General features: G+C 54.9%; 1 long non-coding RNA gene across 1 annotated transcript; it reads left to right on the forward strand.

The window, feature by feature from the left end:
* The first annotated feature begins 1,029 nt into the window (after positions 1-1,029).
* On the forward strand, positions 1,030-8,698 carry LOC139082252 (uncharacterized). The gene is made up of 2 exons (XR_011538061.1): positions 1,030-1,569; positions 6,918-8,698. It is a non-coding gene; the product is annotated as an uncharacterized lncRNA (long non-coding RNA).
* Positions 8,699-12,570: the final 3,872 nt, after the last annotated feature.

A 12,570-nucleotide genomic window follows, 5' to 3' on the forward strand; every position in this document is an offset into this window, starting at 1 on the left:
CAGAGTTAGGACACCGAGGGGCAGCTGTGGTCATCAGTCCAGCCACGGTCTCTGAATTGTTTCAGCCACCTGTTTGCTTCCTTGTCATCTCCCTCCCTGCAGCAGGAGCTTCGTGGAGGTGACCTAGCCGCAGTGGAGGGCAAAGAACAATGGGGAGACAGGCGTTGGCTGAAGGAGTATGCTCAGCCACCCCCCTGGGAGCCCAGTCATACACAAACTGCACACTCCACACACAGAGAAGACCATTGTCAAGTGGTGGCAGGGTCCCACTGTAACGACATATCATGGGTACCAGCTGTCACCTGTGTGCCGGGCACTATTCTAGGTCAAAATCTCACCTCATCCTTGCAACTGGCCCATGAGATGGGCCCTTTTATCCTCATTTTTCAGACAAAGGAAAAAGGAAGCCCAGAGAGGGTAAGCAAATTAGCCAAGGTCACACAGCTGTAAGCAGTAACGACTGTCTTGGAACTCAAATCGTTTGGCACTCAGACTCCTGCAATGTGGGCGTTAAAAACCCCTTTCTTTTTATGAGGCTACTCTGAAAGGCCAGCAGCTTTATGTGTATCTTCTTACTGAACCTCATGACAACCCTGTGGGCAGGTCCCACTACGATCTCCTTCTGACCAATGAGTTCACTGAGGCTTAGGGGACGTCCTCAGAGCCACCTGAAGCCACAGTGTGTGGCAGAGCCAGATTTGAACCCGTGACTGACCCCAGGCTCTTGTTCACTCTGCTATGACCCTCCTTACTTTCATAGGGGTGTTGTTCCTTCCCCTCATATGGATGCGGGAACTGAGGCTCAGAGAGGGCAAATGGCAGGCCCGAGCCCCCCAGGCTGTCAGGAGTGGGCAGTTTGGACTCAACCCAGGTCGCCCTGGTTGCAGTGTCCACCCCCCTATACCCAACACAGCGGTTCCAGATCTTGGAATTCTGGCCCAGAGTCTCATGGGTCACCACACCCAGTCTGTCACAATCCTGGGTGGGAAGCAGATTCCTGGCTGCAGGGGGTTAATCTCTCAGGGGGCTAACGAGGGGCAGCTCCCAGCCCTTCGCAGCTTCGTGTGGAGGGTCCACGGACGAAGGCTTCTGGCAGAGCCTTCACCCGGCTCACACCCCAAAGGCTAACCCAGTGCCGAGGTGAGAGAGGGAACGACGGCTGCCAGCGGCTCTCTCTGTGCCCGAGACGGACCAGAGCTGCCCGCGCGAGCTCCTGGAACCTTCCCCCGCGTTCCATCCTGGACTCCCCGGAGAGCCAGACCCCGGCAACCCGCCTGCTTGAACAGATCAAATCAGCTGCTTCGCTGCCCACGCTCAGGGCCCGGAGGGTCTCCCGGTTCAGGTTTACGAGGCAGCTTCTGGATCCGATTACAGAGCAATCTGTTCCCCATCTCAACCCCTCAACTCTCTGTGCCCTCGGCTGCAGGAATGTGACGCCGGCCGATTTCTCAGCAACTCCCCCGTTCCTCGCAGACAGCAGACCGCGAGCCAACATTCTGCCTTGCCGGGCGATGCGCGAATCGTAGAGCAATTGAAAGAAACCTCAGCCTCTGGTCGTCTGAACGGATGGTACGTTTCCTAGGGCCACTGCGACGAGTTGCCACGAACCGGATGGTTCAAAACGACAGGTGTCTGTTCTCTCCCAGGCCTGGAAGCCTTGTCCGGAATCCCCGTGTCACAGGGCCCTGCTCCCTCCGAAGCCTCCAGGAGAGGGTCCTTCCTGCCTCCTCCAGCTCCTGGGGCCCCAGCATCCCTTAGCTTGTGGCCACACCCCCCAAGCCTCTGCTCCATCTTCACACACCTCCTCTTCTCTGGGCGTCTCTCCTCTGCGTTTCCTATAAAAAGCTTGTCGCTGGACTGAAGTCAAGGCCGGGTAATCCAGGGCCATCGCCTCATCTCAAGACCCGTATCTTCACCACCACTGCACAGACTCCGTTTCCCAGTAAGGCCACATTCACAGGTTCTGGGGTGAGGGCATGGACATATCTGTTCAGGGCACCATTCGACCCTTGATAGTGAATTTTAGTCTTTCTTCTGAGCAAGTCCATGAAAGACCGTCACACCTGAGCCTGTCCCTGGGGAAGGCCTGAGCTGGGCCGGTGGTGGGGGCATGCGGCCTATTCTCAGCTCTGCCACCCCCACAGGGACCTTGGTCCTGGTCCCACCCACCCTGTTCCCAGAGAAATCACAACCGAGCAAGGCCCAGGCTTCTCTGAGTTACGTGCCCGTGAGGGAGACAGACAGGAAATGAACACAAGAATAGTTAGATAAATAAACATGCCATGTGGGGACAATTTCTATGAAGAAAAATGTAGCAGGGTGGGGGATAGAGAGTGAAGGAACAAGAGTGCTATCTTAGATGGAGTGCTCACTGGAGGTCAGCTGATGACAGAGCTGCAGAGGTCAGGAGGTGAGTCTTGAAAATAGCTAGGGGTCCTTGTTGGCAGAGAGAACCGCTGTGCAAAGGCCCTGGGGTGGGAGTGAGCTGGGAGTGTTTGCCGAGCAGCAGGGAAGCCAGAGTGGCTGGAGAGGTAAACCTCAGGAGGTAGGGTCAGGGAGACAGTGGGACAGGGTCATGCAGGGGCTAGGGGCCCCATGCAATTTTCTCTAACGGTGCACGGAAGCTGCCGGAAGGTTTCCAGCAACAAGTGATAGAGTTGGGTTGCCTTTAAGGGGGTCACTCTGGATGGTGAGTGGACGGCAGAGTCCAGCGCAGAACCAGCAGGCAGCTGTGGGGAGGCCCGAGCAGCTGGGGAGGGTGGCATGGGATTTGGTTCTGAGCAGAGCTCGAATCCTGCTTCAGGACCTGGGACCTCGTCCGTACCATGAGAGGGTGAGTGGGAGATTCCCACAGACCCCCTCAGCCACTGGGGAATCACGCAGAATTGTGTACCCATGTCCCCGTCTCCCGTAAGGAGTGGGACGGCACAAATTACCCTCGCCACCTGAAACAACCAATGAGCAGCCCCATCGCAGAGCGTCCTGTAAAACGGGGAGTTTGGCCAAGATCAGGGTTTCTCCCCCCCGCCCCCCCCCCCCCCGCCGCCTTATTAAAAACCAGAACTGCCTGTAGACATCGCCCACTGTCCCTTGTGGATACAATCACCCCAAGTTGAGAACCCCTGTCCTGGAGGGGCCAGCACAGTCTAACACAGCAGAGGGCTTCTGGCCTCCCGCAGACCCCCACTGGCCCTTAGATCTCAGGCGGATGCAGCCTCTGCCCCAGCGGGGTGGGGATAACTGCCTCCCCGGGGCTGGGGGTGGGGCAGAAGGAGGCCATGTGCCTTGAACTGGGAACCCACCAAATGCCAGCTGCTCCCTGGACAGCGTCATCTTCACCACTGGGTCCCAAAGGGGTCGCATTATCATCCTCATCTGTTACCATCCAGCCCTGGGGCCTCGGTGGGTTGCCTGCCCTCTGACTCTCACGCTTCACGTCCCTAAAGTGGGAGCAGTGATAAGTGACCCCATACACGTGGGCCACTGTGTCCATCCTCAGTTCTCGGTGACCCCGAGGCGCCCCACGCTGTCCAGCTCTGGCCTTCGGCTTTCTATCCCTAGCACGCCCCCGCCATGTCTGCAGCCACTCTGGGAGGGCCCTGAGCATCCCTTTGACAGCCAACAGCCGTGGACAGGTGGGTGCAAGGGGGACAGGAGGACCGTGTTTTGTCCGTGTGACCAGCTGCAAAGCAGGAGCGGTTTCCGGAACGCCCGCTGCCTTGGTGGGTGACGGGCTTTGATGGCCTGCCAGAAATGATAGCCAGGCCCTGTTTGTTCTGCCTTATCTGAGTGTTTTGCACCAATATTACCTCCTGTCCCCTCTGTCCCTTTATGGTGGTTATCAGCAGGCAGCCGCGGCATCCGCTGTGCAGGGTGAGGCCATGGTGACCTTTCCCACGCCCACCTGTCTGCGCCCAAGACCAAGGCCCTCTCCCTTCACCAGGATCCTTCTAGAGGGTCACCCCAAAAAGGATGAGCCTGGAACAAAGACCCGTCCTCCTTTAGAATTTAGCTCTTTCCCCAAAGTGCTCCAGAACCCCGTCATTTCCCGGAAAGAGCCCCAGGGACGTGGTTACAAGGAGGACCCTCAGCTTTTTCTGTCTCCGAGGGGCCAGCACGTTAGAAGCACCTGGGGCACGAGTGGCCTGGGGCTGCCCTGACGCAGCCCCACGAGCTGGGCAGCTTAACCAACCGGTCTCTGCCCCTCAGCCCTGGGGGCCCGAGGGCCGAGACCAGGCTGTCAGCAGGGCTGGCTCCTTCTGGGGACCGTGAGGGAGAGTCTGCTCCCGGCCTCTGCCGCAGCTTCTGGAGGCCACTGGCAATCCTTGATGCTCCCTGACTCGTAGACCCATCGCCCTCATCTCTGCCTTTGTCTCTATGTGACGTTCTCCCTGGATGCAAGTCTATGTCCAAAGTCCCCCTGCTTATAAGGACGCTGGCCATACCGGGGGCCCACCCTCACAACCCCATCTTAGTTTGATCTGTATCTGCAAAGACCCTATTTCTAAATAAGGTTGCCTTCATAGTCACTAGGGATGAGGACCTCAACATCATTTTGGAGGACGCGACTCAACCCCTAATTAAAAATAATAGTCCAACCCTTGTCCTAAGCCCCAGTCAGTGAAAGCCGGCTAAACTCTCCATGGGGAGGTCAGCCATCCCGAGCAGAGCCACGTGAACGCCGCCCTAGTCCGAAAAATGTGCGGAAACTGAGGCACCAGAGAACGGGAGCGAGATGCCCAAGGTCACCCGGTGACAGGCTGCCTTGAACGAGGTCGCCTCCCTCCTGGTTCAGGCCACATCCTCAGAACCAGCTGTCTTTGCAAAACTTGGGGCCACACTGTCAAATCTGCACCGTGGAGGACGAGCGTCCACGGCTGAGCCCCAGGGCAGACCTCGGTGTTCGAGTTTTCTGAATTCGTATTCTGTGTTCTTTTGGTCTTAGCCTCACAACCCTAAATGGTGCATGGGAGCATCATCTCCATTCTCTCCAGGTGGGATCTAAGGTTCAGAGAGGCAAATCTACTCACTCAGTGTAGCACAGCTAGCTAGGGGTGAGGAGAGATGGGGAAGGATTCAAACCCAGGCCCATTCAACTTCACAGCCTACACAAGTTCCCCAAAGGTGCTGCCCAGGAAAACCAAGCTGCTGGCGCTGGGCTTTTGTAGCCAGTTACAGGACACACTTGATGGGGTGATGGGAATCCTGTCATGGTGGATTTGAGAACTCAGTTCAGAGTGAGACAGACGGACCCATGTTCTAGTCCCAGCTCTGTCCCTTACTAGCTGTGTCACCTGGGGCAAGTCACTTAACCTCTCTGTGTCGCGGCTTCCTCTTCTATAAAACAAGTGTGAAGGTAGCATCTATCACTTAGAGTTACTGGAGAATTAAGTGGATTAACACACAGAATATGCTTCTCTTGGCACCTCGAGAAATGTCAGCTCTTACTATTCCTTCCAAGGGTGGCTTGTGGCTCTGGCAGAGGTGGGCCCAGCTGTCTCCCAGCTGCTCTCCCCAAATTTATGTTTCAGCTCAGTCCCCGGCCCCATCCCCACTTGCCACCCCCCCCCCACCCGCCCTCCCCCATGGACCCGTGACATCTCACTCCAAGGCCTGTCAGAGACACGATTAAGGCGGTAAATCTCTACCCGCCCCCCACCCCGGCCCCGCCTGCCTTCCCCCCACTCTCTCTGCAGAGGCTGCACTGTTATAAATGTGTCAGCCCGCGAAACCTAAGCCCAACCCACCCGCGAAATCGCTACAGAAACCACAGGAGAGAGCAACGTGCGGAGAGGAAGAGGTGAGAGAGCCTCAGACCCATGTCTGGGCCCCTAGCCCCTGCTCCGAGATCTGTCTTCCTCCAGGTTTTCAGCAATGATAGCACTCCCATCTCGCACCTCTGTAAAAGGAACTTACCGGCTTATATAGCGGGACAGCCCAAGGGTAGTTTGGGAGTTTCAGGCATGGCTTGCCTCCAGGGTTCAAACAATGTTTCCAGAAGCTGACGTCCCTCTATTTCTGGACTCCATCACAGGTTCTAGAGACTTCATGTGGATGTCTTTTCGGGGTGTGGGGGGGAGCATTTTCCAGCCTATTACAGGTGCACATACAGGGTGCAAAAAAATGCTTTGCAACTGGCACAGATAATAAAAATGGCTACTGTGCTAAGGACAAAAGCTGCTATTTGATTCGGGCCCTCTGGTTTATGAAGCCCTGTGCCTAGGAAACTTTATTTAACAAATAACAGGAAGGATTATCTACAAACCCATTTCACTGAAGAGGAAACTAAGGCTCAGAGAGCTATTCCGCTTGCCCAGAGGCAGAGCAGGGACTGAGCTGAACGCCATCTGCCTCCAGAGCCTTTCCAGCACATCCTGCTGTTGACCTTGTTGGGAAATCCGTCCTTGGAAGACGAACTAATTTCGATGCTGTTTCTTAATAACCCTGAGTGCTCACGACACGCCTGCCCTGGGCTGGCACTTTCCCACTCTCACTGATTCCACAAACACTGAGGCATCTTTCCATGGAGCCAGACATGGTGGTTGCGTGGAGAAGGGAAGACATTATTCCCTGCCCTCGAGGACCTTAGAATCTGATGATAAAATGTGACTGCCCAACCCGTGTAACCTACATAAAAATCTTACAAGATTGGCGTAACAATGAGAGCTCTGCTGGTGATGAGGACACTGAGGTTCAGAGAGGCCCCCAGCTGGCGAACAACAGAGTCAGGAGTTGCCAGCTCTATGCTTTGTCCCCCTTCAATGATTGGTGGCTGTGTGCTTTTGTTAAAGTGCTGTGAATTACAAAAAAAAAAAAAAAAAAAAAAAAAAAGGCCAGCCAGGACTCTCCCACTAACTAGCTGTATGAACTTGGGAAAGTTAACAAACGTCTCTGAAACAACTTTTCTTTTGCTGCAGACAAAGGATGCATCTACTAGGAAGATAGAAGATAGCAAGTGATAGAAGAACGACCCTTGAAATGCCCTGAGAAAGGCAGAGAATTAATCAGCTCATGTAACTGGACAGCCCGAGGGTGGAGCCACTTCAGGTCCAACTGGCCCCCCGCTGAAACGCTGTCAGCCCAAACGGGTTCTTCCCTCTCCATTTGTCAGCACTTCGATTTTGGAGCCGTGCTCAGGGCTCTTTCCGTCTCACGTGGCGGCCAGCAGCTCCGAGGGCCACAACTGTCTAGATTCTAATCTGGCAGGAAAGAGGAGGGGTCTTGGTGCTACTGTGTCCTGCTTGGTCTCCAGGCGTCTTCTGGCTGGGCTGTCCACAGTCATTCCCACCTCTGAACCTGCGGGCTGGCTGGGGGTGGGCTGATGGGCTGAGCCTCGGGTCCTGCACTCCTGGGTCTGTCCACAATTCGGGGACATTATCCCCAGAGGGAGGCATGGATGCCAGGGACAGACATACCAAGCCTCCACACAGATGGATGGTTCTCCACTCTGAACACAGGTTGACATCACTTGGGGCGCTTTGCAAATGCGCCCGTCCCTCGAAGGCCCTCTGCAAGACCAGGTGGTCGGGCACCAAGGGGACAGGGCCCAGATGTCAGCGTGTGATAGCAGCTCCCTGCTGGTTCTGCTGGGCAGCGAGATTGAGAACAGTGCTCACCTACTCGACAGAGTTTTTTCTTTAACTACTGGAGTCTAGTCGGCTCTGGCTGCTGTAACAAAATACCAAGACCCGGTGGCTTAAACGAGGCTGGGAAGTCGGTGGTCAGGGCGCCAGCACGGCCGGGTTCTGGAGAGAGCCCTCTTCCCAGTGCGTGGACGGGCACCACCTCGCCATGGGCTCACATCACCTCTTCTTTGTGATGCTCAGAGAGAAAGAGAGTTCCTGTGTCTCCTCCTCTTCATATAAAGACACTAATCCCATCACGAGGTCCCCACCCTCACGACCTCATCCCATTCTAATTCCCCCCCAAAGGCCCCGCCTCTGACTACCACCACACTGGGGGTGAGGACTCCAATATACAAACGGGAGGGGACACACAATTCAGTCCCTAGGAAATGGATTGGCATCATATTATTAATATAAACCCATGAAGGTGCCAAGAGAAAGGAGGAAACTTCCAAAATTATGCTAAGACAAGGCTCTAGATACGAGAACAGACTATTCTGCCATTTAATAAAATAAATTTCACAGTGATGATGCAATACGGGAAACAAACATGGAATCTACATGCCTTAAGATGCCTTCTCCACGAAACCAACTCCTTCAGATGTCCGCCGGGGCTCCCGCCAAGCACTGACCCCACTGCAAATTGTTTTTCCACTTGGTATTCACGGAGGAGGTAGCGAGACATGGTAAATTACTTGGAGCCTTCAGATGACCCAGTTGGAGTCACCCTGAGTGAGCCCACCGGCTGTCTGGTGATTGACGGGCAGACACGTGGTGCCATCCATCAGGGAGCCTGACTCAGGGCAGACAGGGCGGTGGTAGAGCTAAAACAGATGTCGGGGGGGTGGGGGCGTTGAAGGAGGCCCCGAGAAACAGCCCGGGGCCCCGCCACTCACAGCAGGGCAAGCTGCTGGGGACGCCCTCTGCCTTGATGTCACATCAGACGTGGCTCTTCCCGAAGCCGCAATCTCAGGTGTTGCTTTCTTTAAAATAAGTGGTTAAATACCTAAACATTATTGTGATATCCAGACTGTCAGAACAAATAAATTCCAAATTTGCAGAAAAATAAAAAACACACTTTTTCATTATCAGTATATTTGGGGTGAATTACTGTCATTTTACTGTGGGAGGGGGCCAAATGTTATTCACACTTTATGGAGCCCTGGTGACGTCACTTTTACATCCAGTGTAAGGACCTCGCCATAAAGAAACTTTCAGCCGAAACGCTAAAGATATCTGAGCACAATCTGTTTGCTTTATTTTAAGAAATATGTCTGACATTCTTTCAATGGCTTCCACCCCAAATGAATTGAAATTTAAAGTCAGTTTTGACTTTTCAGTCACACTGAAAATTCCTTGACGGCGTGTTGGATCCATGTGGTTCTTCCTGAGATTCCAGCGTCTCCTGGAAGATTTCTGGACTAAGCATCCGGCGGTCCTGGTTGAACCAGGTGCTCAGGCTCCGGACAGACACCGACAGCCCGCTCTGTGGGAGAAACGTTCGTGCCATGGAATTCCAGAACATCCGAGCGGGAAAAGAGCCCTGGAGGAGAGTAGCACCAGAGGTTTTCCAGTCCTGCTTCCTGGAGTGGATGCTTCAGAATCGCCTGGGAAACTCCCAGCTTTACGGATGCGCGGTCAGTCCCGCTCAACCCCCAGCTCCAGGGCTCTCTGACTCAACAGAGAGTGCGTGGGGTCCAGGCCTTTGGATTTTTCAAACGCTCTCTGAGGATTTGGATGGATGTCCAGGGGGCAACGGAGCCTGGTCTAACTTCTCATCTTAGGTGTGGCAATGTGAGCATCTGTGAGGGGGGAGCTGACGGTGCAGGACCGCACAGTAAGGAAAGGGCCTCGAGGCATCTGGAACGTGAGCAGGGTCCTTAGTGTCCACACCCTCTCAGAGCTTCAGTGCGTCAACGTTAGGGGGTGAATAAGGTCTCCCCAAAATGACACAGCCACATCCTAAGCCCAGGTGTCTGTGAGCGTGGCCTCATCTGGAAATTCGGCCTTTGCAGACGCAGTTAGTTAAGATGAGGCCATGCTGGATTAGGACGATCCCTAAATCCAACAGGACAGGCGTCCTTATAAGAAGAGAGAGATCTGAGACACAGACACACAGGGAGAAGACCAGGTGGAGACGGAAGCCAAGATGGAGCGGTGCAGCCATAGCCCAGGGACGTCCGGAGCCCCCAGGAGCTGGAGGAGAGAGGACGGACCCTCCCCTGGAGTCTTCAGAGGGAGCTGGCCCTGCCACACCTGGATTTCAGACTCCAGCCCCCAGGACGTGGAGATGACAAACGTCTGTGTCTGTAACCCCCCCAGTTTGTGTCCTTTGCTATGGCAGCCCCAGGAAACTGTCACAGCAACAATGATGGGGTCGCCTACCAAGGACGGGCCCACCCTCACTCTGAGAAGAGGGGGAAATGCCACCCTGGTGGGTGGACCTCTGACTGCACTGTCTTTACCTGAAATGCCTGTCTTGTACCACCTTCCTCCAAACGCACAGAACTGGGTGTTTCCTGTAAGCAGAGACGACGGCACGAGGAGGCCTCTGACCAGCTGGAGACTGGGGTACCGTGCACGGGAGGGCTGGCTCCCAGAGGGCCTTTCCCAGAGGCCCATGCAGGCACAGACGGTTCCTCTCCACGCTAGGCCTCTCCACACCACCCCTCCTCTCTCCCCTAGCAACCCCGCCCACCTCGCCTGTATTCTAAATTCAAATTCAAGCCAGGACCCACTTCCACTGTAGCCAGCAGCCGATCGTGAGCGAAGCCGAGAAAAGTCCAGCCCAGGCCAGAAGGATGGAGGGCCACCTTCATCCCCAGTGCCATATCGTGCTGCTGAGGGTTCCAGATTCCAGACGGACTCAGCGACCTCACCAAGAGGCAAAGATCCCCTGGGACCTGGCCCCAAAACGTATTTGACAGTGATGGGCTGGGCCTGAGTCCACGGCTGTGGTCCCCGCCCCCAGGGTGGAAGCAATGTGGTACAACAGCCAGCAGCCCGTGTCAGGGCCGCCCCCCCTGCACTGAACACGACCTCTGCCCTGACCAGGGGTGAGTTCAAGGAAGTCACCTCACTCGTCAGAGCCAGACTGCCTCGTCTTCAGAAGGGGAACAGTCCGTCGCTCCCTGATGGACGGTGTCGGGATTAAATACCACGATGAAACGCAGAAGAGAAGCGCGCGATGAACGCAACCACTGCTGCGGAGGGACGGCACCCTGGCTGCGGCTGTCAGCGGCCTCACCCCTGCTGTTCAGCAGCCTCCGGGCAGGCTGGGCTGAGGACAGGCCTTTGGAGGCCCGGTGGAGGCAGGAAGCAGGAAGCAGGAAAACAAGAGGCCTGAGAAGGAGCCCCCGAGCCTGCGCCGTGCTGGAGGCGAGCGAGGCGTTCCCTGGGGGGCAGCTCCACGTGAACAACGGCAGCCAACGAGGTGGACACACCTGCCCAACACGTGCGTCCGAGGACAGCGGGGAGCAGGGAAGCGTGCGGGGGTCCGGGCTGCTCACGGCGCCTGCTGCCTTCGTGCATTCACGTCCCGCCCCCTCAGAGTCCCCGGTGGTCCCCTGGCAGCCCTGAGCTCAAATCCAAGCCACTGAGACGCATTTCAGAGCCTCCCTGGTCTGGGCTCTGCCTGCCTCGCCAGCCCCTTCCTTCGCCAAGCTAAGCCCCTCCTCACCTGGAACCGCACACGCCAACCAGGCCAGTCTGCTTTTAACACTCTCAGTGACCAGTGTCCCGGGTCCAAGCCAGGCGGCCACCTCTTCCCGGAGCCCTCCTAGACCCTTCTGCACCTGCCTACCCCTGACTGTGCCTCCAGGTCTCGGCTCCCGTACCGCTGCCTGGGGAGGCCTTCTCGCCTCTTCTCTTTGTGCCCACGGCCCCCTTCATCACCTTGGCAGCCCCAGGGCTCAGCTGGCACACAGCAGGTGCTCAGCGAATGAACCAAATGGGCAGATTTGATTGGACTCAACAACAAATATTTTTGAGTCCCCACTGTGTGCTGGGCTTTTCTGAGCCCTGTAATTCAGCACTGAGCAAAAGAGATAGAAATCCCTGACTTCTTGGGCTGCCATTCTGGTTGGGGAGGCAGTCAGGCAACAACAAGTAAAATATGTTTTAAAGTATGCTAAGTGCTAAGAAAGAAAATGGAATGCTAGGAAGGAACATATGAAATTTCGGGGCCTGGAGAGTTGAAAATTCTATACGGTGGACTGAGAAGGGCTTACAGAGATGGTGACATTTGACTATAAACCTGAAAACAGTGAGGGAGTGAGCCATGCAGATGGTTGGATGGGTATATGGATGGATGGGAGGAAAGATGGATAGATGATGGGTGGAAGGAAGGAAGGAAAGATAGAGGGAAGAATGGACGGATAAAAGGAAGGATGGAGGGAAAGATGAATGGATGGACAGATGGGAGAAAGGATGCACAGATGGTGGATGAAAGGAAGGAAGCAAGAAATGAAGGAAGGATGGATGGATGGATGGACGGATGGAAAGATGGATGAATGGGTGAATGATGAATGAACAAATGAATGAACACATGAACAGCCCTATGATATATGCAGACAATTTCCTTTATCTCCATCATTATTATTGTCCTTTCTCGTGTCTGGCTAGCTGCATCCTGCCTGTCTTTCAATGTCACACAGTTGGAAGTCTCTTCTGGTGACGCTAGACTGCATTTACCTCCTCTTGCTCTCAATTCCTGGGACGCTTAGCGTCTGTGCCCCCAAATTCAGACGGACTTCATACTAGCGTTGCCTGGAGTGGGACCAAGCAAGACACCTTTGAGATTCACTGGTGAAAAAGTTAATTTCTCTACAATGAATTCCATTTTGTCGTGTTTACTTTCTATCAGTTTAAATACTAATGCTTTTGTGAGGGAGAAGGGAGATGGTTTCGGGCTATTAAAATGTAAGAACATTGAAAACATTAAAAA

This window comes from Equus przewalskii, chromosome 3 (genome assembly GCF_037783145.1).
Source record: "Equus przewalskii isolate Varuska chromosome 3, EquPr2, whole genome shotgun sequence".
Taxonomy (NCBI): domain Eukaryota; kingdom Metazoa; phylum Chordata; class Mammalia; order Perissodactyla; family Equidae; genus Equus; species Equus przewalskii.